This window comes from Procambarus clarkii, chromosome 10 (genome assembly GCF_040958095.1).
Source record: "Procambarus clarkii isolate CNS0578487 chromosome 10, FALCON_Pclarkii_2.0, whole genome shotgun sequence".
Taxonomy (NCBI): Eukaryota; Metazoa; Arthropoda; class Malacostraca; order Decapoda; family Cambaridae; genus Procambarus; species Procambarus clarkii.
This window is the reverse complement of record NC_091159.1, coordinates 20073722-20097785: the sequence shown is the minus strand read 5'-3', so window position 1 is coordinate 20097785 and position 24064 is coordinate 20073722.

Below are 24064 nucleotides of genomic sequence, written 5' to 3'. Positions count from 1 at the left end.
TTAGGTTAGGTTAGGTTGGGTTAGGTTAGGTTAGATTAGGATAGGTTAGGTTAGGTTGGGTTGGGTTAGGTTAGGTTAGGTTAGGTTAGATTGGGTTAGGTTAAGTTAGGTTAGGTTAGGTTGGGTTGGGTTAGGTTAGGTTAGGTTGGGTTAGGTTAGGTTAGGTTAGGTTAGGTTGGATTAGGTTAGGTTACGTTCGGTTAGGTTAGGTTAGGTTAGGTTGGGTTAGGTTAGGTTAGGTTAGGTTGGGTTAGGTTAGGTTAGGTTGGGTTAGGTTAGGTTAGGTTAGGTTAGGCTAGGTTAGGCTAGGTTAGGTTAGGTTAGGTTAGGTTGGGTTAGGTTTGGTTAGGTTAGGTTGGGTTAGGTTAGGTTAGGTTGGGTTAGGTTATGTTAGGTTAGGTAAGGTTAGGTTAGTTTAGGTTAGGTTAGGTTAGGTTGGGTTAGGTTAGGTTAGATTAGGATAGGTTAGGTTGGGTTGGGTTAGGTTAGGTTAGGTTAGGTTAGGTTGGGTTAGGTTAAGTTAGGTTAGGTTAGGTTAGGTTAGGTTAGTATGGGTTAGGTTATGTTAGGTTCGGTTAGGTTAGGTTAGGTTAGGTTAAGTTAGGTTGGGTTAGGTTAGGTTAGGTTAGGTTAGGATAGGTTAGGTTAGGTTAGGTTAGGTTAGTTTGAGTTAGGTTAGGTTAGGTTAGGGTAGGTTAGTTTGAGTTAGGTTAGGTTAGGTTAGGGTAGGTTAGGTTAGGTTAGGTTGGGTTAGGTGAGGTTAGTTTGGGTAAGGTTAGGTTAGGTTGGGTTAGGTTAGGTTAGGTTAGGTTAGGTTAGGTTAGGTTGGGTTAGGTTAGGTTAGGTTAGGTTAGGTTGGGTTAGGTTAGGTTAGGTTAGGTTGGGTTAGGTTAGGTTAGGTTAGTCTAGGTTAGGTTAGGTCAGGTTAGGTTAGGTTGGGTTAGGTTAGGTTATGTTAGGTTAGGTTAGGTTAGGTTAGTATGGGTTAGGTTTGATTAGGTTAGGTTAGGTTAGGTTAGGTTGGGTAAGGTTGGGTTAGGTTAGGTTAGGTTAGGTTAATTTGGGTTAGGTTAGGTTAGGTTAGGTTAGGTTAGGTTGGGTTAGGTTAGGTTAGGTTAGGTTAAGTTAGGTTAGGTTAGGTTAGCTTAGGTTAGGTTAGGTTAGGTTGGGTTGGGTTGGGTTGGGTTGGGTTAGGTTAGGTTAGGTTACGTTAGGTTAGGTTAGGTTGGGTTAGGTTGGGTTAGGTTAGGTTAGGTTAGGTTAAGTTAGGTTAGGTTAGGTTAGGTTATTTTGAGTTAGGTTAGGTTACGTTAGGTTAGGTTAGGTAAGGTTAGAATAGGTTAGGTTAGGTTAGGTTAAGTTACATTAGGTTAGGTTAGGTTAGGTTAGGTTGGGTTAGGTTAGGTTAGGTTAGGTTAGGTTGGGTTAGGTTAGGTTAGGTTGGTTAGGTTAGGTTGGGTTAGGTTAGGTTAGGTTAGGTTAGGTTGGGTTAGGTTAGGTTGGGTTAGGTTAGGTTAGGTTGGTTAGGTTAGGTTAGGTTGGGTTAGGTTAGGTTAGGTTAGGTTAGGTTAAGTTAGGTTAGGTTAGGTTAAGTTGGGTTAGGATAGGTTAGGTTAGGTGAGGTTAGGTTGGGTTAGGTTTGGTTAGGTTAAGTTAGGTTAGGTTAGGTTAGGTTAGCTTAGGTTAGGTTGGGTTGGGTTGGGTTGGGATGGGTTAGGTTAGGTTAGGTTACGTTAGGTTAGGTTAGGTTGGGTTAGGTTAGGTTAGGTTAGGTTTGGTTTGGTTAGTTTGGGTTAGTTTGGGTTAGGTTATGTTAGGTTAGGTTGGGTTAGGTTAGGTTAGGTTAGTTAAGGTTAGGTTAGGTTAGGTTAGGTTAGGTTAGGTTGGGTTAGGTTTGGTTAGGTTTAGTTAGGACACGTTTGGTTAGGATATGTTAGGTTAGGTTAGGTTAGGTTGGGTTAGGTTAGGTTAGGTTAGGTTAGGTTAGGTTAGGTTGGGTTAGGTTAGGTTAGGTTGGTTAGGTTAGGTTAGGTTGGGTTAGGTTAGGTTAGGTTAGGTTAGGTTAGGTTGGGTTAGGTTAGGTTAGGTTGGTTAGGTTAGGTTAGGTTAGGTTGGGTTAGGTTAGGTTAGGTTGGGTTAGGTTGGGTTAGGTTAGGTTAGGTTAGGTTAGGTTTAGTTAGGTTAGGTTAAGTTAGGTTAGGTTAGGTTAGGTTAGTTTGAGTTAGGTTAGGTTAGGTTAGGTTGGGTTAGGTTAGGTTAGGTTAGGTTACGTTAGGTTAGGTTAGGTTAGGTTAGGTTGGGTTAGGTTAGGTTAGGTTAGGTTAGGTTAAGTTAGGTTAGGTTAGGTTAGGTTAGGTAGGGTTAGGATAGGTTAGGTAAGGTTAGGTTATGTTAGGTTACGTTAGGTTAGGTTAGGTTAGGTTAAGTCAGGTTAGGTTAGGTTAGGTTGGGTTAGGTTAGGTTAGGTTAGGTTAGGTTCGGTTAGGTTAGGTTAGGTTACGTTAAGTTAGGTTAGGTTAGGTTAGGTTAGGTTATTTTGAGTTAGGTTAGGTTAGGTTAGGTTAGGTAAGGTTAGAATAGGTTAGGTTAGGTTAGGTTAGGTTAGGTTGGGTTAGGTTAGGTTAGGTTAAGTTACGTTAGGTTAGGTTAGGTTAGCTTAGGTTAGGTTAGGTTAGGTTGGGTTAGGTTAGGTTAAGTTAGGTTAGGTTAGGTTAGGCTCGGTTAGGTTAGGTTAGCTTAGGTTAGGTTAGGTTAGGTTAGGGTAGGTTAGGTTAGGTTGGGTTAGGTTAGGTTAGGTTAGGTTAAGTTAGGTTAGGTTAGGTTAGGTTCGGTTAGGTTAGGTTAGGTTAGGTTAAGTTAGTTTAGGTTAGGTTATGTTAGTTAAGTTAGGTTAGGTTAGGTTAGGTTAGGTTTGGTTAGGTCACGTTTGAGTTAGGTTAGGTTAGGTTAGGTTAGGTTGGGTTAGGTTAGGTTAGGTAAGGTTAGGTTTGGTTAGGTCACGTTTGGTTAGGATATGTTAGGTTAGGTTAGGTTAGGTTGGGTTAGGTTAGGTTAGGTTGGGTTCGGTTAGGTTAGGTTAGGTTAGGGTAGGTTTGGTTAGGTTAAGTTAGGTTGGGTTAGGTTAGGTAAGGTGGGGTTAGGTTAGGTTAGGTTAAGTTAGGTTAGGTTAGGTTAGGTTAGGTTAGGTTAGGTTGGGTTAGGTTAGGTTAGATTAGGATAGGTTAGGTTAGGTTAGGTTGGGTTAGGTTAGGTTGGCTTAGGTTAAGTTAGGTTAGGTTGGGTTAGGTTAGGTTAGGTTAGGTTAGGTTAGTTTGGGTTAGAATATGTTAGGTTGGGTTAGGTTAGGTTAGGTTGGGTTAGGTTAGGTTAGGTTAGGTTAGGTTAGGTTGGGTTGGGTTGGGTTAGGATAGGTTAGGTTAGGTTAGGTTAGGTTAGGTTGGGTTGGGTTGGGTTGGGTTAGGATAGGTTAGGTTAGGTTAGGTTGGGTTAGGTTAGGTTAGGTTAGGTTGGGTTAGGTTAGGTTAGGTTAGGCTAGGTTAGGCTAGGTTAGGTTAGGTTAGGTTAGGTTAGTTTGGGTTAGGTTAGGTTAGGTTAGGTTAGGTTGGGTTAGGTTAGGTTAGGTTAGGCTAGGTTAGGCTAGGTTAGGTTAGGTTAGGTTAGGTTGGGTTAGGTTAGGTTAGGTTAGGTAAGGTTAATTTAGGTTAGGTTAGGTTAGGTTAGGTTAGGTTGGGTTAGGTTAGGTTAGGTTAGGTTAGTATGGGTTAGGTTTGATTAGGTTAGGTTAGGTTAGGTTAGGTTAGGTTAGGTTAGGTTGGGTAAGGTTGGGTAAGGTTGGGTTAGGTTAGGTTAGTTTGGGTTAGGTTAGGTTAGGTTAGGTTAGGTTAAGTTACGTTAGGTTAGGTTAGGTTGGGTTAGGTTAGGTTAGTTTGGGTTAGTTTGGGTTAGGTTAGGTTAGGTTGGGTTAGGTTAGGTTAGGTTAGGTTAGGTTTGGTCACGTTTGGTTAGGATAGGTTAGGTTAGGTTAGGTTAGTTTGAGTTAGGTTAGGTTAGTTTGAGTTAGGTTAGGTTAGGTTAGGTTAGGTTAGGGTAGGTTAGTTTGAGTTAGGTTAGGTTAGGTTAGGTTAGGTTAGGTTGGGTTAGGTGAGGTTAGGTTGGATAAGGTTAGGTTAGGTTGGGTTAGGTTAGGTTGGGTTAGGTTAGGTTAGGTTAGGTTAGGTTAGGTTTGGTTAGGTTAGGTTAGGTTGGGTTAGGTTTGGTTAGGTTAGGTTGGGTTAGGTTAGGTTAGGTAAGGTTAGGTTAGGTTAGATTACGTTGGGTTAGGTTAGGTTAGGTTAGGTTAGGTGAGGTTAGGTTAGGTTAAGTTAGGTTAGGTTGGGTTAGGTTAGGTCAGGTTAGGTTAGGTTAGTTTGGGTAAGTTTGGATTAGGTTAGGTTAGGTTGGGTTAGGTTAGGTTAGGTTAGGTAAGGTTAGGTTAGGTTAGGTTAGGTTGGGTTAGGTTAGGTTAGGTTAGGTTTGGTTAGGTTTGGTCACGTTTGGTTAGGATAGGTTAGGTTAGGTTAGGTTAGGTTAGGTTGGGTAAGGTTGGGTTAGGTTAGGTTAGGTTAGGTTAAGTTAGGTTAGGTTAGGTGAGCTTAGGTTAGGTTAGGTTAGTTTGAGTTAGGTTAGGTTAGGTTGGGTTAGGTTAGGTTAGGTTAGGTTAGGTTAGTTTGAGTTAGGTTAGGTTAGGTTAGGTTGGGTTAGGATAGGTTAGGTAAGGTTAGGTTATGTTAGGTTACGTTAGGTTAGGTTAGGTTAGGTTATTTTGAGTTAGGTTAGGTTAGGTTGGGTTAGGTTAGGTTAGGTTAGGTAAGGTTAGAATAGGTTAGGTTAGGTTAGGTTGGGTTAGGTTAGGTTAGGTTAGGTTAAGTTAAGTTAGGTTAGGTTAGGCTAGGTTAGCTTAGGTTAGGTTAGGTTAGGTTAGGTTAGGCAAGGTTGGGTTAGGTTAGGTTAAGTTAGGTTAGGTTAGGTTAGGTTCGGTTAGGTTAGGTTAGGTTAAGTTAGTTTAGGTTAGGTTATGTTAGTTTGAGTTAGGTTAGGTTAGGTTAAGTTGGGTTAGGTTAGGTTAGGTAAGGTTAGGTTAGGTTAGGTTAGGTTACGTTGGGTTAGGTTAGGTTAGGTTAGGTTAGTTTGGGTTAGGTTAGAATAGGTTGGGTTAGGTTAGGTTAGGTTAAGTTGGGTTAGGTTAGGTTAGGTTAGGTTGGGTTAGGTTAGGTTAGGTTAGGTTAAGTTAGGGTAGGTTTGGTTAGGTTAGGTTAGGTTGGGTTAGGTTAGGTAAGGTGGGGTTAGGTTAGGTTAAGTTAGGTTAGGTTAGGTTAGGTTAGGTTGGGTTAGGTTAGGTTAGATTAGGATAGGTTAGGTTAGGTTGGGTTGGGTTAGGTTAGGTTAGGTTAGGATAGGTTGGGTTAGGTTAGGTTAGGTTAGGTTAGATTGGGTTAGGTTAAGTTAGGTTAGGTTGGGTTAGGTTAGGTTAGGTTAGGTTAGGTTGGGTTAGGTTAGGTTAGGTTAGGTTGGATTAGGTTAGGTTACGTTCGGTTAGGTTAGGTTAGGTTAGGTTAGGTTGGGTTAGGTTAGGTTAGGTTAGGTTGGGTTAGGTTAGGTTAGGTTGGGTTAGGTTAGGTTAGGTTAGGATAGGCTAGGTTAGGCTAGGTTAGGTTAGGTTAGGTTAGGTTAGGTTGGGTTAGGTTAGGTTAGGTTAGGTTGGGTTAGGTTAGGTTAGGTTGGGTTAGGTTGTGTTAGGTTAGGTAAGGTTAGGTTAGTTTAGGTTAGGTTAGGTTAGGTTGGGTTAGGTTAGGTTAGATTAGGATAGGTTAGGTTGGGTTAGGTTAGGTTAGGTTAGGTTAGGTTAGGTTGGGTTAGGTTAAGTTAGGTTAGGTTAGGTTAGGTTAGTATGGGTTAGGTTATGTTAGGTTCGGTTAGGTTAGGTTAGGTTAGGTTAAGTTAGGTTGGGTTAGGTTAGGTTAGGTTAGGTTAGGTTAGGATAGGTTAGGTTAGGTTAGGTTAGGTTAGTTTGAGTTAGGTTAGGTTAGGTTAGGGTAGGTTAGTTTGAGTTAGGTTAGGTTAGGTTAGGGTAGGTTAGGTTAGGTTAGGTTGGGTTAGGTGAGGTTAGTTTGGGTAAGGTTAGGTTAGGTTGGGTTAGGTTAGGTTAGGTTAGGTTAGGTGAGGTTAGGTTTGGTAAGGTTAGGTTAGGTTAGGTTAGGTCAGGTCAAGTTAGGTTAGGTTAGGTTAGGTAAGGTTAGGTTAGGTAAGGTTAGATTAGTTTGCCAAATTTTTGGGCTACTAGTAGCGAAAGTAGCCCATTTTTTTGTATAAGTAGCCCAATTTCGTGCTACTAGTAGCGAAAGTAGCCGAATTTTTGGGCTACTAGTGGCGAAGGTAGCCGAAAATTTGGGCTATAAGTAGTCCAATTTGGGCTACTAGTAGCAAAAGTAGCCCAATTTTTGGGCTACTACTAGCGAAAGTAGCCCAATTTTGAGGCTACTAGTAGCATAAGTAGCCCAATTTCTACGTTACTAGTAGCGAAAGTAGCCCAGTGTTTGAGCTACAAGTTGTGAAAGTTGCCTATTTTAGGTTAGGTTAGGTAAGGTTCGGTTAGGTTAGGTTAGGTTAGGTAGGGTTAGGTTAGGTTAGGTTTGGTTACGTTAGGTTGGGTTAGGTTATGTTAGGTTAGGTTAGGTTAGGTTAGGTTAATATAGGTTAGGTTTGGTAAGGTTAAGTTAGGTTAGGTTAGGTTAGGTTGGGTTGGGTTGGGTTAGGTTAGGTTACGTTAGGTTAGGTTAGGTTAGGTTGGGTTTGGTTAGGTTAGGTTAGGTTAGGTTTGGTTTGGTTAGTTTGGGTTAGTTTGGGTTAGGTTAGGTTAGGTTGGGTTAGGTTAGGTTAGGTTAGTTAAGGTTAGGTTAGGTTAGGTTAGGTTAGGTTGGGTTAGGTTAGGTTTAGTTAGGTCACGTTTGGTTAGGATATGTTAGGTTAGGTTAGGTTAGGTTAGGTTAGGTTAGGTTGGGTTAGGTTAGGTTAGGATTGGTTAGGTTAGGTTGGGTTAGGTTAGGTTGGGTTAGGTTAGGTTAGGTTAGGTTAGGTTTAGTTAGGTTAGGTTAGGTTAGGTTAAGTTAGGTTAGGTTAGGTTAGGTTAGGTTAGTTTGAGTTAGGTTAGGTTAGGTTAGGTTGGGTTAGGTTAGGTTAGGTTACGTTAGGTTAGGTTAGGTTGGGTTGGGTTAGGTTAGGTTATGTTAAGTTAGGTTAGGTTAGGTTAGTTTGAGTTAGGTTAGGTTAGGTTAGGTTGGGTTAGGATAGGTTAGGTAAGGTTAGGTTATGTTAGGTTACGTTAGGTTAGGTTAGGTTAGGTTAGGTTAAGTCAGGTTAGGTTAGGTTAGGTTAGGTTGGGTTAGGTTAGGTTAGGTTAGGTTAGGTTAGGTTAGGTTAGGTTATTTTGAGTTAGGTTAGGTTACGTTAGGTTGGGTTAGGTTAGGTTAGGTAAGGTTAGAATAGGTTAGGTTAGGTTAGGTTAGGTTGGGTTAGGTTAGGTTAGGTTAGGTTAAGTTACGTTAGGTTAGGTTAGGTTAGGTTAGGTTAGGTTAGGTTGGGTTAGGTTAGGTTAAGTTAGGTTAGGTTAGGTTAGGCTAGGTTAGGTTAGGTTAGGTTGGGTTAGGTTAGATTAGGTTAGGTTAGGTTAAGTTAGGTTAGGTTAAGTTAGGTTAGGTTAGGTTAGCTTAGGTTAGGTTAGGTTAGGTTAGGTTGGGTTAGGTTAGGTTAAGTTAGGTTAGGTTAGGTTCGGTTAGGTTAGGTTAGGTTAAGTTAGTTTAGGTTAAGTTATGTTAGTTTGAGTTAGGTTAGGTTAGGTTAAGTTGGGTTAGGTTAGGTTAGGTTAGGTAAGGTTAGGTTAGGTTTGGTTAGGTTAGATTGGGTTAGGTTAGGTTAGGTTAGGTTAGTTTGGGTTAGGTTATAATAGGTTGGGTTAGGTTATGTTAGGTTAGATTAGGTTGGGTTAAGTTAGGGTAGGTTTGGTTTGGTTAGGTTAGGTTGGGTTGGGTTAGGTTAGGTAAGGTGGGGTTAGGTTAGGTTAGGTTAGGTTAAGGTAGGTTAGGTTAGGTTAGGTTAGGTTAGGTTGGGTTAGGTTAGGTTAGATTAGGTTAGGTTAGGTTAGGTTAGGTTAGGTTGGGTTAGGTTAAGTTAGGTTAGGTTGGGTTAGGCTAGGTTAGGTTAGGTTAGGTTAGGTTAGTATGGGTTAGGTTATGTTAGGTTCGGTTAGGTTAGGTTGGGTTAGGTTAGGTTAGGTTAGGTTAGGTTGGGTTAGGTTAGGTTAGGTTAGGTTAGGTTGGGTTGGGTTAGGTTAGGTTAGGTTGGGTTAGGTTAGGTTAGGTTAGTCTAGGTTAGGTTAGGTTAGGTTAGGTTAGGTTAGGTTGGGTTAGGTTAAGTTATGTTAGGTTAGGTTAGGTTAGTATGGGTTAGGTTTGATTAGGTTAGGCTAGGTTAGGTTAGGTCAGGTCAGGTTAGGTTAGGTTAGGTTAGGTTGGGTTAGGTTAGGTTAGGTTAGGTTAAGTTAGGTTAGGTTAGCTTAGGTTAGGTTAGGTTAGGTTGGGTTGGGTTGGGTTGGGTTGGGTTAGGTTAGGTTAGGTTACGTTAGGTTAGGTTAGGTTGGGTTAGGTTAGGTTAGGTTAGGTTAGGTTAGGTTTGGTTTGGTTAGTTTGGGTTAGTTTGGGTTAGGTTATGTTAGGTTAGGTTGGGTTAGGTTAGGTTAGGTTAGTTAAGGTTAGGTTAGGTTAGGTTAGGTTGGGTTAGGTTTGGTTAGGTTTAGTTAGGACACGTTTGGTTAGGATATGTTAGGTTAGGTTAGGTTGGGTTAGGTTAGGTTAGGTTAGGTTAGGTTGGGTTAGGTTAGGTTGGTTAGGTTAGGTTAGGTTAGGTTAGGTTAGGTTAGGTTAGGTTAGGTTGGGTTAGGTTAGGTTAGGTTGGTTAGGTTAGGTTAGGTTGGGTTAGGTTAGGTTAGGTTGGGTTAGGTTAGGTTAGGTTAGGTTAGGTTAGGTTTAGTTAGGTTAGGTTAAGTTAGGTTAGGTTAGGTTAGGTTAGTTTGAGTTAGGTTAGGTTAGGTTGGGTTAGGTTAGGTTAGGTTAGGTTACGTTAGGTTAGGTTAGGTTAGGTTGGGTTAGGTTAGGTTAGGTTAGGTTAAGTTAGGTTAGGTTAGGTTAGGTTAGTTTGAGTTAGGTTAGGTTAGGTTAGGTAGGGTTAGGATAGGTTAGGTAAGGTTAGGTTATGTTAGGTTATGTTAGGTTAGGTTAGGTTAGGTTAAGTCAGGTTAGGTTAGGTTAGGTTAGGTTGGGTTAGGTTAGGTTAGGTTAGGTTAGGTTAGGTTCGGTTAGGTTAGGTTAGGTTAGGTTACGTTAAGTTAGGTTAGGTTAGGTTAGGTTAGGTTATTTTGAGTTAGGTTAGGTTAGGTTAGGTTAGGTTAGGTAAGGTTAGAATAGGTTAGGTTAGGTTAGGTTGGGTTGGGTTAGGTTAGGTTAGGTTAGGTTAGGTTAAGTTACGTTAGGTTAGGTTAGGTTAGCTTAGGTTAGGTTAGGTTAGGTTGGGTTAGGTTAGGTTAAGTTAGGTTAAGTTAGGTTAGGTTAGGTTAGGCTCGGTTAGGTTAGTTTAGGTTAGCTTAGGTTAGGTTAGGTTAGGTTAGGGTAGGTTAGGTTAGGTTGGGTTAGGTTAGGTTAAGTTAGGTTAGGTTAGGTTAGGTTAAGTTAGGTTAGGTTAGGTTAGGTTAGGTTTGGTTAGGTCACGTTTGAGTTAGGTTAGGTTAGGTTAGGTTAGGTTGGGTTAGGTTAGGTTAGGTAAGGTTAGGTTTGGTTAGGTCACGTTTGGTTAGGATATGTTAGGTTAGGTTAGGTTAGGTTGGGTTAGGTTAGGTTAGGTTGGGTTAGGTTAGGTTAGGTTAAGTTAGGGTAGGTTTGGTTAGGTTAAGTTAGGTTGGGTTAGGTTAGGTAAGGTGGGGTTAGGTTAGGTTAAGTTAGGTTAGGTTAGGTTAGGTTGGGTTAGGTTAGGTTAGGTTAGGTTAGGTTGGCTTAGGTTAAGTTAGGTTAGGTTGGGTTAGGTTAGGTTAGGTTAGGTTAGGTTAGTTTGGGTTAGAATATGTTAGGTTGGGTTAGGTGAGGTTAGGTTAGGTTGGGTTAGGTTAGGTTAGGTTAGGTTGGGTTGGGTTGGGTTGGTTAGGTTAGGTTAGGTTAGGTTAGGTTGGGTTAGGTTAGGTTAGGTTAGGTTAGGTTAGGCTAGGTTAGGTTAGGTTGGGTTAGGTTAGGTTAGGTTAGGTTAGGTTAGTATGGGTTAGGTTTGATTAGGTTAGGTTAGGTTAGGTTAGGTTAGGTAGGTTAGGTTAGGTTAGGTTAGGTTAGTTGGGTTAGGTTAGGTTAGGTTAAGGTTACGTTAGGTTAGGTTAGGTTGGGTTAGGTTAGGTTAGGTTAGGTTAGTTTGGGTTAGTTTGGGTTAGGTTAGGTTAGGTTGGGTTAGGTTAGGTTAGGTTAGGTTAGGTAAGGTTTGGTTAGGTTAGGTTGGGTTAGGTTAGGTTAGGTTAGGTTTGGTCACGTTTGGTTAGGATAGGTTAGGTTAGGTTAGGTTAGTTTGAGTTAGGTTAGGTTAGTTTGAGTTAGGTTAGGTTAGGTTAGGGTAGGTTAGTTTGAGTTAGGTTAGGTTAGGTTAGGTTAGGTTGGGTTAGGTGAGGTTAGGTTGGATAAGGTTAGGTTAGGTTGGGTTAGGTTAGGTTGGGTTAGGTTAGGTTAGGTTAGGTTAGGCTAGGTTAGGCTAGGTTAGGTTAGGTTAGGTTAGGTTGGGTTAGGTTAGGTTAGGTTAGGTTGGGTTAGGTTAGGTTAGGTTAGGTAAGGTTAATTTAGGTTAGGTTAGGTTAGGTTAGGTTAGGTTGGGTTAGGTTAGGTTAGGTTAGGTTAGGTTAGTATGGGTTAGGTTTGATTAGGTTAGGTTAGGTTAGGTTAGGTTGGGTAAGGTTGGGTTAGGTTAGGTTAGTTTGGGTTAGGTTAGGTTAGGTTAAGTTACGTTAGGTTAGGTTAGGTTGGGTTAGGTTAGGTTAGGTTAGGTTAGTTTGGGTTAGTTTGGGTTAGGTTAGGTTAGGTTGGGTTAGGTTAGGTTAGGTTAGGTTAGGTAAGGTTTGGTTAGGTTAGGTTGGGTTAGGTTAGGTTAGGTTAGGTTTGGTCACGTTTGGTTAGGATAGGTTAGGTTAGGTTAGGTTAGTTTGAGTTAGGTTAGGTTAGTTTGAGTTAGGTTAGGTTAGGTTAGGTTAGGGTAGGTTAGTTTGAGTTAGGTTAGGTTAGGTTAGGTTAGGTTAGGTTGGGTTAGGTGAGGTTAGGTTGGATAAGGTTAGGTTAGGTTGGGTTAGGTTAGGTTGGGTTAGGTTAGGTTAGGTTAGGTTAGGTTTGGTTAGGTTAGGTTGGGTTAGGTTTGGTTAGGTTAGGTTGGGTTAGGTTAGGTTAGGTAAGGTTAGGTTAGGTTAGATTACGTTGGGTTAGGTTAGGTTAGGTGAGGTTAGGTTAGGTTAAGTTAGGTTAGGTTGGGTTAGGTTAGGTCAGGTTAGGTTAGGTTAGTTTGGGTAAGTTTGGATTAGGTTAGGTTAGGTTAGGTTTGGTTAGGTTAGGTTAGGTTAGGTAAGGTTAGCTTAGGTTAGGTTAGGTTGGGTTAGGTTAGGTTAGGTTAGGTTAGGTTTGGTTAGGTTTGGTCACGTTTGGTTAGGATAGGTTAGGTTAGGTTAGGTTAGGTTAGGTTAGGTTGGGTAAGGTTGGGTTAGGTTAGGTTAGGTTAGGTTAGTTTGGGTTAGGTTAGGTTAGGTTAGGTTAAGTTAGGTTAGGTTAGGTTAGGTTGGGTTAGGTTAGGTTAGTTTGGGTTAGTTTGGGTTAGGTTAGGTTGGGTTAGGTTAGGTTAGGTTAGGTTAGGTAAGGTTTGGTTAGGTTAGGTTAGGTTGGGTTAGGTTAGGTTAGGTTTGGTCACGTTTGGTTAGGATAGGTTAGGTTAGGTTAAGTTAGGTTAGTTTGAGTTAGGTTAGGTTATGTTAGGTTAGGTTAGGTTAGGTTAGTTTGGGTTAGGTTAGGTTAGGTTAGGTTGGGTTAGGTGAGGTTAGGTTGGGTAAGGTTAGGTTAGGTTGGGTTAGGTTAGGTTAGGTTGGGTTAGGTTAGGTTAGGTTAGGTTAGGTTAGATTACGTTGGGTTAGGTTAGGTTAGGTTAGGTGAGGTTAGATTTGGTAAGGTTAGGTTAGGTTAGGTTAGGTTAGGTTAGGTTAAGTTAGGTTTGGTTAGGTTAGGTTGGGTTGGGTTAGGTTTGGTAAGGTTAGGTTAGGTTAGTTTGGGTTAGTTTGGGTTAGGTTAGGTTAGGTTAGGTTAGGTTAGGTTGGGTTAGGATAGGTTAGGTTGGGTTAGGATAGGTTAGGTTAGGTTAGGTTAGGTTGGGTTAGGTTAGGTTAGGTTAGGTTAGGTTTGGTCACGTTTGGTTAGGATTGGTTAGGTTAGGTTAGTTTGAGTTAGGTTAGGTTAGGTTAGTTTGAGTTAGGTTAGGTTAGGTTAGTTTGAGTTAGGTTAGGTTAGGTTAGGTTAGGGTAGGTTAGGTTAGGTTAGGTTAGGTGAGGTTAGTTTGGGTAAGGTTAGGTTAGGTTGGGTTAGGTTAGGTTAGGTTAGGTTAGGTGAGGTTAGGTTTGGTAAGGTTAGGTTAGGTTAGGTCAGGTCAGGTTAGGTTAGGTTAGGTAAGGTTAGGTTAGGTAAGGTTAGATTAGTTTGCCAAATTTTTGGGCTACTAGTAGCGAAAGTAGCCCATTTTTTTTGTACAAGTAGCCCAATTTCGTGCTACTAGTAGCGAAAGTAGCCGAATTTTTGGGCTACTAGTAGCAAAAGTAGCCCAATTTTTGGGCTACTACTAGCGAAAGTAGCCCAATTTTGAGGCTACTAGTAGCATAAGTAGCCCAATTTCTACGTTACTAGTAGCGAAAGTAGCCCAGTGTTTGAGCAACAAGTTGTGAAAGTTGCCTAGGTTAGGTTAGGTAAGGTTAGGTTAGGTTAGGTTAGGTTAGGTTAGGTAGGGCTAGGTTAGGTTAGGTTACGTTAGGTTGGGTTAGGTTATGTTAGGTTAGGTTAGGTTAGGTTAGGCTAGTATAGGTTAGGTTTGGTTAGGTTAAGTTAGGTTAGGTTGGGTTGGGTTAGGTTAGGTTAGGTTACGTTAGGTTAGGTTGGGTTAGGTTAGGTTAGGTTAGGTTAGGTTAGGTTGGGTTAGGTTTGGTTAGGTTTAGTTAGGTCACGTTTGGTTAGGATATGTTAGGTTAGGTTAGGTTAGGTTGGGTTAGGTTAGGTTAGGTTCGGTTGGGTTAGGTTAGGTTAGAATTGGTTAGGTTAGGTTAGATTGGGTTAGGTTAGGTTAGGTTAGGTTAGGTTGGGTTAGGTTAGGTTAGGTTGGGTTAGGTTAGGTTAGGTTAGGTTAGGTTAGGTTGGGTTAGGTTAGGTTAGGTTAGTTTGAGTTAGGTTAGGTTAGGTTGGGTTAGGTTAGGTTAGGTTAGGTTAGGTTAGGTTGGGTTAGGTTAGGTTAGGTTAAGTTAGGTTAGGTAAGGTTAGGTTAGGTTATTTTGAGTTAGGTTAGGTTAGGTTAGGTTGGGTTAGGTTAGGTTAGGTAAGGTTAGAATAGGTTAGGTTGGGTTAGGTTAGGTTAGGTTAGGTTAGGTTAGGTTAGGTTAGCTTAGGTTAGGTTAGGTTGGGTTAGGTTAGGTTAAGTTAGGTTAGGTTAGGTTAGGCTAGGTTAGGTTAGGTTGGGTTAGGTTAGGTTAGGTTAGGTTAAGTTAGGTTAGGTTAGCTTAGGTTAGGTTAGGTTAGGTTAGGTTAGGTTTGGTTCAGTTAGGTTAGGTTAAGTTAGGTTTGGTTCGGTTAGGTTAGGTTAAGTTAGGTTAAGTTAGGTTAGGTTAGGTTAGGTTAGGTTCGGTTAGGTTAGGTTAGGTTAAGTTAGTTTAGGTTAGGTTATGTTAGTTTGAGTTAGGTTAGGTTAGGTTAAGTTGGGTTAGGTTAGGTTAGGTTAGGTAAGGTTAGGTTAGGTTGGTTAGGTTAGGTTATGTTGGGTTAGGTTAGGTTAAGTTAGGTTAGGTTAGTTTGGGTTAGGTTAGAATAGGTTGGATTAGGTTAGGTTAGGTTAGGTTAGGTTATGTTAGGTTAGATTAGGTAAGGTTAAGTTAGGTTAGGTTGGGTTAGGTTAGGTTAAGTTGGGTTAGGTTAGGTTAGGTTAGGTTAGGTTGGGTTAGGTTAGGTTAGGTTAGGTTAAGTTAGGGTAGGTTTGGTTAGGTTAGGTAGGTTAGGTTGGGTTAGGTTAGGTTAGGTAAGGTGGGGTTAGGTTAGGTTAGGTTAGGTTTGGTTAGGTTAAGTTAGGTTAGGTTAGGTTATGTTAGTTTGAGTTAGGATAGGTTAGGTTAAGTTGGGTTAGGTTAGGTTAGGTAAGGTTAGGTTAGGTTAGGTTAGGTTGGGTTAGGTTAGGTTAGGTTAGGTTAGTTTGGGTTAGGTTAGAATAGGTTGGGTTAGGTTAGGTTAGGTTAGGTTGTGTTAGGTTAGATTAGGTTGGGTTAGGTTAGGTTAAGTTGGGTTAGGTTAGGTTAGGTTAGGTTGGGTTAGGTTAGGTTAGGTTAGGTTAAGTTAGGGTAGGTTTGGTTAGGTTAAGTTAGGTTGGGTTAGGTTAGGTAAGGTGGGGTTAGGTTAGGTTAAGTTAGGTTAGGTTAGGTTAGGTTAGGTTAGGTTGGGTTAGGTTAGGTTAGATTAGGATAGGTTAGGTTAGGTTAGGTTGGGTTAGGTTAGGTTAGGTTAGGTTAGTACGGGTTAGGATATGTTAGGTTCGGTTAGGTTAGGTTAGGTTAGGTTTGATTAGTTTGGGTTAGTTTGGGTTAGGTTATGTTAGGTTTGATTGGGTTAGGTTAGGTGAGGTTAGGTTAGGTTAGGTTAGGTTAGTTTGAGTTAGGTTAGGTTAGGTTAGGTTGGGTTAGGTTAGGTTAGGTAAGGTTAGGTTAGGTTAGGTTAAGTTAGTTTAGGTTAGGTTATGTTAGTTTGAGTTAGGTTAGGTTAGGTTAAGTTGGGTTAGGTTAGGTTAGGTTAGGTAAGGTTAGGTTAGGTTGGTTAGGTTAGGTTATGTTGGGTTAGGTTAGGTTAGGTTAAGTTAGGTTAGGTTAGGTTAGTTTGGGTTAGGTTAGAATAGGTTGGGTTAGGTTAGGTTAGGTTAGGTTAGGTTAGGTTAGGTTATGTTAGGTTAGATTAGGTAAGGTTAAGTTAGGTTAGGTTGGGTTAGGTTAGGTTAAGTTGGGTTAGGTTAGGTTAGGTTAGGTTGGGTTAGGTTAGGTTAGGTTAGGTTAAGTTAGGGTAGGTTTGGTTAGGTTAGGTAGGTTAGGTTGGGTTAGGTTAGGTTAGGTAAGGTGGGGTTAGGTTAGGTTAGGTTTGGTTAGGTTAAGTTAGGTTAGGTTAGGTTAGGTTATGTTAGTTTGAGTTAGGATAGGTTAGGTTAAGTTGGGTTAGGTTAGGTTAGGTTAGGTAAGGTTAGGTTAGGTTAGGTTAGGTTGGGTTAGGTTAGGTTAGGTTAGGTTAGGTTAGTTTGGGTTAGGTTAGAATAGGTTGGGTTAGGTTAGGTTAGGTTAGGTTAGGTTGTGTTAGGTTAGGTTAGGTTGGGTTAGGTTAAGTTGGGTTAGGTTAGGTTAGGTTAGGTTAGGTTGGGTTAGGTTAGGTTAGGTTAGGTTAAGTTAGGTTGGGTTAGGTTAGGTAAGGTGGGGTTAGGTTAGGTTAAGTTAGGTTAGGTTAGGTTAGGTTAGGTTAGGTTGGGTTAGGTTAGGTTAGATTAGGATAGGTTAGGTTAGGTTAGGTTGGGTTAGGTTAGGTTAGGTTAGGTTAGTACGGGTTAGGATATGTTAGGTTCGGTTAGGTTAGGTTAGGTTAGGTTAGGTTTGAATAGTTTGGGTTAGTTTGGGTTAGGTTATGTTAGGTTTGATTGGGTTAGGTTAGGTGAGGTTAGGTTAGGTTAGGTTAGGTTAGGTTAGTTTGAGTTAGGTTAGGTTAGGTTAGGTTGGGTTAGGTTAGGTTAGGTAAGGTTAGGTTTGGTTAGGACACGTTTGAGTTAGGTTAGGTTAGGTTAGGTTAGGTTAGGTTAGGTTAGTTTGAGTTAGGTTAGGTTAGGTTAGGTTGGGTTGGGTTAGGTTAGGTTAGGTAAGGTTAGGTTTGGTTAGGTCACGTTTGAGTTAGGTTAGGTTAGGTTAGGGCCCGGGTACAGGCCCGGAAATGGCCCGGGTACAGGCCCAGAAATGGCCCGGGTACAGGCCCAGAAATGGCCCGGGTACAGGCCCAGAAATGGCCGGGGTTCAGGCCCAGAAATGACCCGGGTACAGGCCCAAAAATGGCCCGGGTACAGGCCCATAAATGGCCTAGGTACATGCCCAGAAATGGCCCGGGTACAGGCCCAGAAATGGCCCGGGTACAGGCCCAGAAATGGCCCGGGTACAGGCCCAGAAATGGCCCGGGTACAGGCCCAGAAATGGCCCGGGTACAGGCCCAGAAATGGCCCGGGTACAGGCCCAGAAATGGCCCGGGTACAGGCCCAGAAATGGCCCGAGTACAGGCCCAGAAATGGCCCGGGTACAGGCCCAGAAATGGCCAGGGTACAGGCCCAGAAATGGCTCGGGTACAGGCCCAGAAATGGCTCGGGTACAGGCCCAGAAATGGCCTGGGTACAGGCCCAGAAATGGCCCGGGTACAGGCCCAGAAATGGCCCGGGTACAGGCCCAGAAATGGTCCGGGTACAGGCCCAGAAATGGCCCGGGTACAGGCCCAGAAATGGCCCTGGTACAGGCCCAAAAATGGCCCTGGTACAGGCCCAGAAATGGCCCATGTACAGGCCCAGAAATGGCCCGGGTACAGGCCCAGAAATGGCCCGGGTACAGGCCCAGAAATGGCCCGGGTACAGGCCCAGAAATGGCCCGGGTACAGGCCCAGAAATGGCCCGGGTACAGGCCCAGAAATGGCACGGGGACAGGCCCAGAAATGGCCCGGATACAGGGCCAGAAATGGCCAGGTACAGGCCCAGAAATGGCCCTAGTACAGGCCCAGAAATGGCCCGGGTACAGGCCCAGAAATGGCCCGGGTACAGGCCCAGAAATGGCCCGGGTAAAGGCCTAGAAATGGCGCGGGTACAGGCCCAGAAATGGCCCGGGTTCAGGCCCAGAAATGACCCGGGTACAGGCCCAAAAATGGCCCGGGTACAGGCCCATAAATGGCACGGGTACATGCCCAGAAATGGCCCGGGTACAGGCCCAGAAATGGCCCGGGTACAGGCCCAGAAATGGCCCGGGTACAGGCCCAGAAATGGCACGAGTACAGGCCCAGAAATGGCCCGAGTACAGGCCCAGAAATAGCCCGGGTACAGGCCCAGAAAGGGCCCGGGTACAGGCCCAGAAATGGCCCGGGTACAGGCCCAGAAATGGCCCGGGTACAGGCCCAGAAATGGCCTGGGTACAGGCCCAGAAATGTCCAGGGAACAGGCCCAGAAATGGCCCGGGTACAGGCCCAGAAATGGCCCGGGTACAGGCCCAGAAATGGCCCGGGTACAAGCCCAGAAATGGCCAGGGTACAGGCCCAGAAATGGCCCTGGTACAGGCCCAGAAATGGCCCTGGTACAGGCCCAGAAATGGCCCGGGTACAGGCCCAGAAATGGCCCGGGTACAGTCCCAGAAATGGCCCGGGTACAGGCCCAGAAATGGCCCGGGTACAGGCCCAGAAATGGCCCGTGGACAGGCCCAGAAATGGCCCGGATACAGGGCCAGAAATGGCCGGGTACAGGCCCAGAAATTGCCCTAGTACAGGCCCAGAAATGGCCCGGGTACAGGTCAGAAAAGGCCCGAGTACAGGCCCAGAAATGGCCCGGGTAAAGGCCCAGAAATGGCCCGGGTACAAGCCCAGAAATGGCCCGGGTACAGGCCCAGATATGGCCTGGGTACAGGCCTAGAAATTGCCCGGGTACAGGCCCAGAAATGGCCCGGGTACAGGCCCAGAAAAGGCCCGGGTACAGGCCCAGAAATGGCCCGGGTACAGGCCCAGAAATTGCCCGGGTACAGGCCCAGAAATGGCCCGGGTACAGGCCTAGAAATGGCCCGGGTACTGGCCCAGAAATGGCCCGGGTACAGGCCCAAAAATGGCCCGGTTACTGGCCCAGAAGTGGCCCGGGTACAGGCCCAGAAATGGCGCGGGTACAGGCCCAGAAATGGCCCGGGTACAGGCAAAGAAATGGCCCGGGTACAGGCCCAGAAATGGCCCGGGTACAGACCCAGAAATGGCTCGGGTACAGGCCCAGAAATGGCCCGGGTACAGGCCCAGAAATGGCCCGGGTACAGGCCCAGAAATGGCCCGGGTACAGGCAGAGAAATGGCCCGGGTACAGGCCCAGAAATGGTCCGGGTACAGGCCCAGAAATGGCCCGGGTACAGGCCCAGAAATGGCCCGGGTACAGGCCCACAACTGGCCCTCGTACAGGCCCAGAAATGGCCCGGGTACAGGCCCAGAAATGGCCCGGGTACAGGCCCAGAAATGGCCCGGGTACAGGCCCAGAAATGACCCGGGTCCATTACCAGAAATGGCCCGGGTACAGGCCCAGAAATGGCCCGGGTACAGGCCGAGAAATGGCCCGGGTACAGGCCTAGAAATGGCCCGGGTACAGGCCCAGAAATGGCATGGGTACAGGTCCAGAAATGGCCCGAGTACAGGCCCAGAAATAGCCCGGGTACAGGCCCAGAAAGGGCCCGGGTACAGGCCCAGAAATGGCCCGGGTACAGGCCCAGAAATGGCCTGGGTACAGGCCCAGAAATGTCCAGGGTACAGGCCCAGAAATGGCCCGGGTAGAGGCCCAGAAATGGCCCGGGTACAGGCCCAGAAATGGCCAGCGTACAGGCCCAGAAATGGCCCTGGTACAGGCCCAGAAATGGCCCTGGTACAGGCCCAGAAATGGCCCGGGTACAGGCCAAGAAATGGCCCGGGTACAGGCCCAGAAATGGCCCGGGTACAGGCCCAGAAATGGCCCGGGTACAGGCCCAGAAATGGCCCGTGGACAGGCCCAGAAATGGCCCGGATAGAGGGCCAGAAATGGCCGGGTACAGGCCCAGAAATTGCCCTAGTACAGGCCCAGAAATGGCCCGGGTACAGGTCAGAAAAGGCCCGGGTACAGGCCCATAAATGGCCCGGGTAAAGGCCCAGAAATGGCCCGGGTACAGGCCCATAAATGGCCCGGGTACAGGCCCAGAAATGGCCCGGGTACAGGCCTAGAAATGGCCCTGGTACAGGCCCAGAAATGGCCAGGGTACAGGCCCAGAAATGGACCTGGTACTGGCCCAGAAATGGCCCTGGTACAGGCCCCGAAATGGCCCGGGAACAGGCCCAGAAATGGCCTGGGTACAGGGCCAAAAACGGCCCGGGTACAGGCCCAGAAATGGCCCGGGTACAGGCCCAGAAATGGCCTGGGTACAGGCCCAGAAATGGCCCGGGTACAGGCCCAGAAATGGCCCGGGTACAGGCCCAGAAATGGCCCGGGTACAGGCCCAGAAATGGCCCGGGAACAGGCCCAGAAATGGCCCGGGTACAGGCCCACAACTTGCCCAGGTACAGGCCCAGAAATGGCCCGGGTACAGGCCCAGAAATTGCCCGGGTACAGGCCCAGAAATGGCCCGGGTACAGGCCTAGAAATGGCCCGGGTACTGGCCCAGAAATGGCCCGGGTACAGGCCCAGAAATGGCCCGGGTACTGGCCCAGAAATGGCCCGGGTACAGGCCAAGAAATGGCCCGGGTACAGGCCCAGAAATGACCCGGGTACAGGCAAAGAAATGGCCCGGGTACAGGCCCAGAAATGGCCCGGGTACAGACCCAGAAATGGCTCGGGTACAGGCCCAGAAATGGCCCGGGTACAGACCCAGAAATGGCCCGGGTACAGGCCCAGAAATGGCCCGGGTACAGGCCCAGAAATGGCCCGGGTACAGGCCCACAACTGGCCCGGGTACAGGCCCAGAAATGGCCCGGGTACAGGCCCAGAAATGGCCCGGGTACAGGCCCAGAAATGGCCCGGGTACAGGCCCAGAAGTGACCCGGGTCCATTACCAGAAATGGCCCGGGTACAGGCCCAGAAATGGCCCGGGTACAGGCCCAGAAATGGCCCGGGTACAGGCCTAGAAATGGCCCGGGTACAGGCCCAGAAATGGCATGGGTACAGGCCCAGAAATGGCCCGGCTACAGGCCCAGAATTTGACTCCAAAATATGGCTCAGGCCTCGAGTTTGGGATATTTTGGATATTTTGAAAGCTGCAGGGGAGTTTGTGCAAAATGTGACTCACTGCCGCTTTCAGGACTTGGCATTTGTTGGGAATAAAAAGTCGTAATTTCAAACTGCGAATACGTGCATTGAGCCAGAATTTGGCTTCAAAATATGGCTAGGCCTCGAAATTGGGATGTTTGGGATATTTTGAAAACTGCAGGGGAGTTTGGGACAAATATGACCAAACGCCGCTTTCAGTACTTGTTATATGTTGGGTATAAAAAAGTCGCAATTTCAAACTGCGAATACTTGCAGAGAGCCAGAATTTGGCTCCAAAATATGGCTCAGGTCTCGAAATTGGGATATTCGGGATATTTTGAAAATTGCAGGGGCGATTGGGACAAATGTGGCCAAACGCCGATTTAATACTTGGCATATGTTTGGTATTAAAAAGTCGTAATTTCAAACTGCGAATACGTGCAGAGAGCCAGAATTTGGCTCCAAAATATGGCTCAGGCCTCGAAATTAGGATATTTGGGATATTTCGAAAACTGCAGGGGAATTTGTTCAAAATGTGACTCACTGCCGCTTTCAGGACTTGGCATATGTTGGGTATAAAAAGTCGTAATTTCAGACCGCGAATACGTGCATAGAGCCTGAATGTGGCTCCAAAATATGGCTCAGGCCTAGAAATTGTGATGTTTGGGATATTTTGAAAACTGCAGGGGGGTTTGGGACATATATGACCAAACGCCTCTTTCAGTACTTGGCATATGTTGGGTATAAAAAAGTCGTAATTTCAAACTGCGAATACGTGCAGAGAGCCAGAATTTAGCTCCAAAATATGGCTCAGGCCTCAAAATTGGGATGTTTGGGATATTTTGAAAAATGCAGGGGGGGATTGGGACAAATGTGACCAAGCGCCGCTTTCAGTACTTGGCATATGTTGGGTATAAAAAAGTCGTAATTTCAAACTGCAAATACGTGTAGAGAGCCAGAATTTGGCTCCAAAATATGGCTCAGGCCTCGAAATTAGGATATTTGGGATATTTCGAAAACTGCAGGGGAATTTGTTCAAAATGTGACTCACTGCCGCTTTCAGGACTTGGCATATGTTGGGTATAAAAAGTCGTAATTTCAGACCGCGAATACGTGCATAGAGCCTGAATGTGGCTCCAAAATATGGCTCAGGCCTAGAAATTGTGATGTTTGGGATATTTTGAAAACTGCAGGGGGGTTTGGGACATATATGACCAAACGCCTCTTTCAGTACTTGGCATATGTTGGGTATAAAAAAGTCGTAATTTCAAACTGCGAATACGTGCAGAGAGCCAGAATTTAGCTCCAAAATATGGCTCAGGCCTCAAAATTGGGATGTTTGGGATATTTTGAAAAATGCAGGGGGGATTGGGACAAATGTGACCAAGCGCCGCTTTCAGTACTTGGCATATGTTGGGTATAAAAAAGTCGTAATTTCAAACTGCAAATACGTGTAGAGAGCCAGAATTTGGCTCCAAAATATGGCTCAGGCCTCGAAATTGGGATATTTGGGATATTTTGAAAACTACAGGGGAGTTTGTGCAAAATGTGACTCAATGCCGCTCTCAGTACTTGGCATATGATGGGTATAAAATTCGTATTTTCAAACAGCGAATACGTGCAGAGAGCCAGAATTTGGCTCCAAAATATGGCTCAGGCCTCGAACTTGGGATATTTGATATATTTTGAAAACTGCAAGGGGGATTGGGACAAATGTGTTCAAACGCCGCTTTCAGTACTTGTTATATGTTGGGTATAAAAAATTCGCAATTTCAAACTGCGAATACGTGCAGAGAGCCAGAATTTGGCTCCAAAATATGGCTCAGGCCTCGAAATAAGGAAGTTTGGGATATTTTGAAAACTGCAGGGGGGGTTTGGGACAAATATGACCAAACGCCGCTTTCAGTATTTGGTATATGTTGGGTATAAAAAAAGTCACAATTTCAAACTGCGAATATGTGCAGAGAGCCAGAATTTGGCTCCAAAATATGGTTCAGGCCTCGAAATTGGGATGTTTGGGATATTTTGAAAACTGCAGGGGGGTTTGCGACATATATGACCAAACGATGCTTTCAGTACTTGGCATACGGTCCGTGTAAAAATTCGTAATTTCAAACTGCGAATACGTGCAGAGAGCCAGAATTTGGCTCCAAAATATGGCTCAGGCCTCAAAATTGGGATGTTTGGGATATTTTGAAAACTGCAGGGATTTTTGGGACAAATGTGACCAAACGCCGCTTTCAGAACTTCGCATATGTTGGGTATAAAAAATTCGTAATTTCAAACTGCGAATACGTGCAGAGAGCCAGAATTTAGCTCCAAAATATGGCTCTGTCCTCAAAATTGGGATGTTTGGGATATTTTGAAAACTGCAGGGAGGTTTGGGACAAATGACCAAACGCCGCTTTCAGTACTTCGCATATGTTGGGTAAAAAAAGTCGTAATATCAAACAGCGAATACGTGCAGAGCGCCTGAATTTGGCTCCAAAATATGGCTCAGGCCTCGAAATTGGGATATTTGGGATATTTCGAAAACTGCATGGGAGTTTGTGCAAAATGTCACTCACTGCCGCTTACAGGACTTGGCATATGTTGGGTATAAAAAGTCGTAATTTCAAACTGCAAATACGTGCAGAGATCCAGAATTTCGCTCCAAAATAAGGCTCAGGGCTCGAAATATGGAAATTTGGGATATTTTGAAAACTGCAGGGGGGATTGGGACAAATGTGACCAAACGCCGCTTTCAGTACTTGGCATATGTTGGGTATAAAAAGTAGTAATTTCAAACTGCGAATACGTGCAGAGAGCCATAATTTGGCTCCAAAATATGGCTCAGACCTCGAAATTGGAATGTTTTGGATATTTTGAAAACTGCAGGGGAGTTTGTGCAAAATGTGACTCACTGCCGCTTTCAGTACTTGGCATATGTTGGGTATAAAAAGTAGTAATATAAAACTGCGAATACGTGCAGAGAGCCAGAATTTGGCTCCAAAATATGGCTCAAGCCTCGAAATTGGGATATTTGGGATATTTTGAAAACTGCAGGGAGGTTGGGACAAATGTGACCAAACGCCGCTTTCAGTACTTGTTATATGTTGGGTATAAAAAAGTCGCACTTTCAAACTGCGAATACGTGCAGAGAGCCAGAATTTGGCTCAAAAATATGGCTCAGGCCTCGAAATTGGGTTATTTGGGATATATTGAAAACTCCAGGGGAGTTTGTGCAAAATGTGACTCACTGCCGCGTTCAGGATTTGGCATATGTTGGGTATAAAAAGTCGTAATTTCAAACTGCGAATACGTGCAGAGAGCCAGAATTTGGCTCCAAAATAAGGCTCAGGGCTCGAAATTGGGAAATTTGGGATATTTGGTAAACTGCAGGGGGGTTTGGGACAAATATGACCAAATGCCGCTTTCAGTACTTGGCATATGTTAGGTATTAAAAAGTCGCAATTTCAAACAGCAAATACGTGCAGAGAGCCAGAATTTGGCTCTAAAATATGACTCAGGCCTCGAAATTGGGATGTTTGGGATATTTTGAAAACTGCAGGGAGGTTTGGGACAAATATGACCAAATGCCGCTTTCAGTACTTGGCATACGTTCCGTATAAAAAGTCGTAATTTCAAACTGCTAATACGTGCAGAAAGCCAGAATTTGGCTCCAAAATATGGCTCAGGCCTCGATAATGGGATGTTTGGGATATTTTGAAAACTGCAGGGAGGTTTGGGAC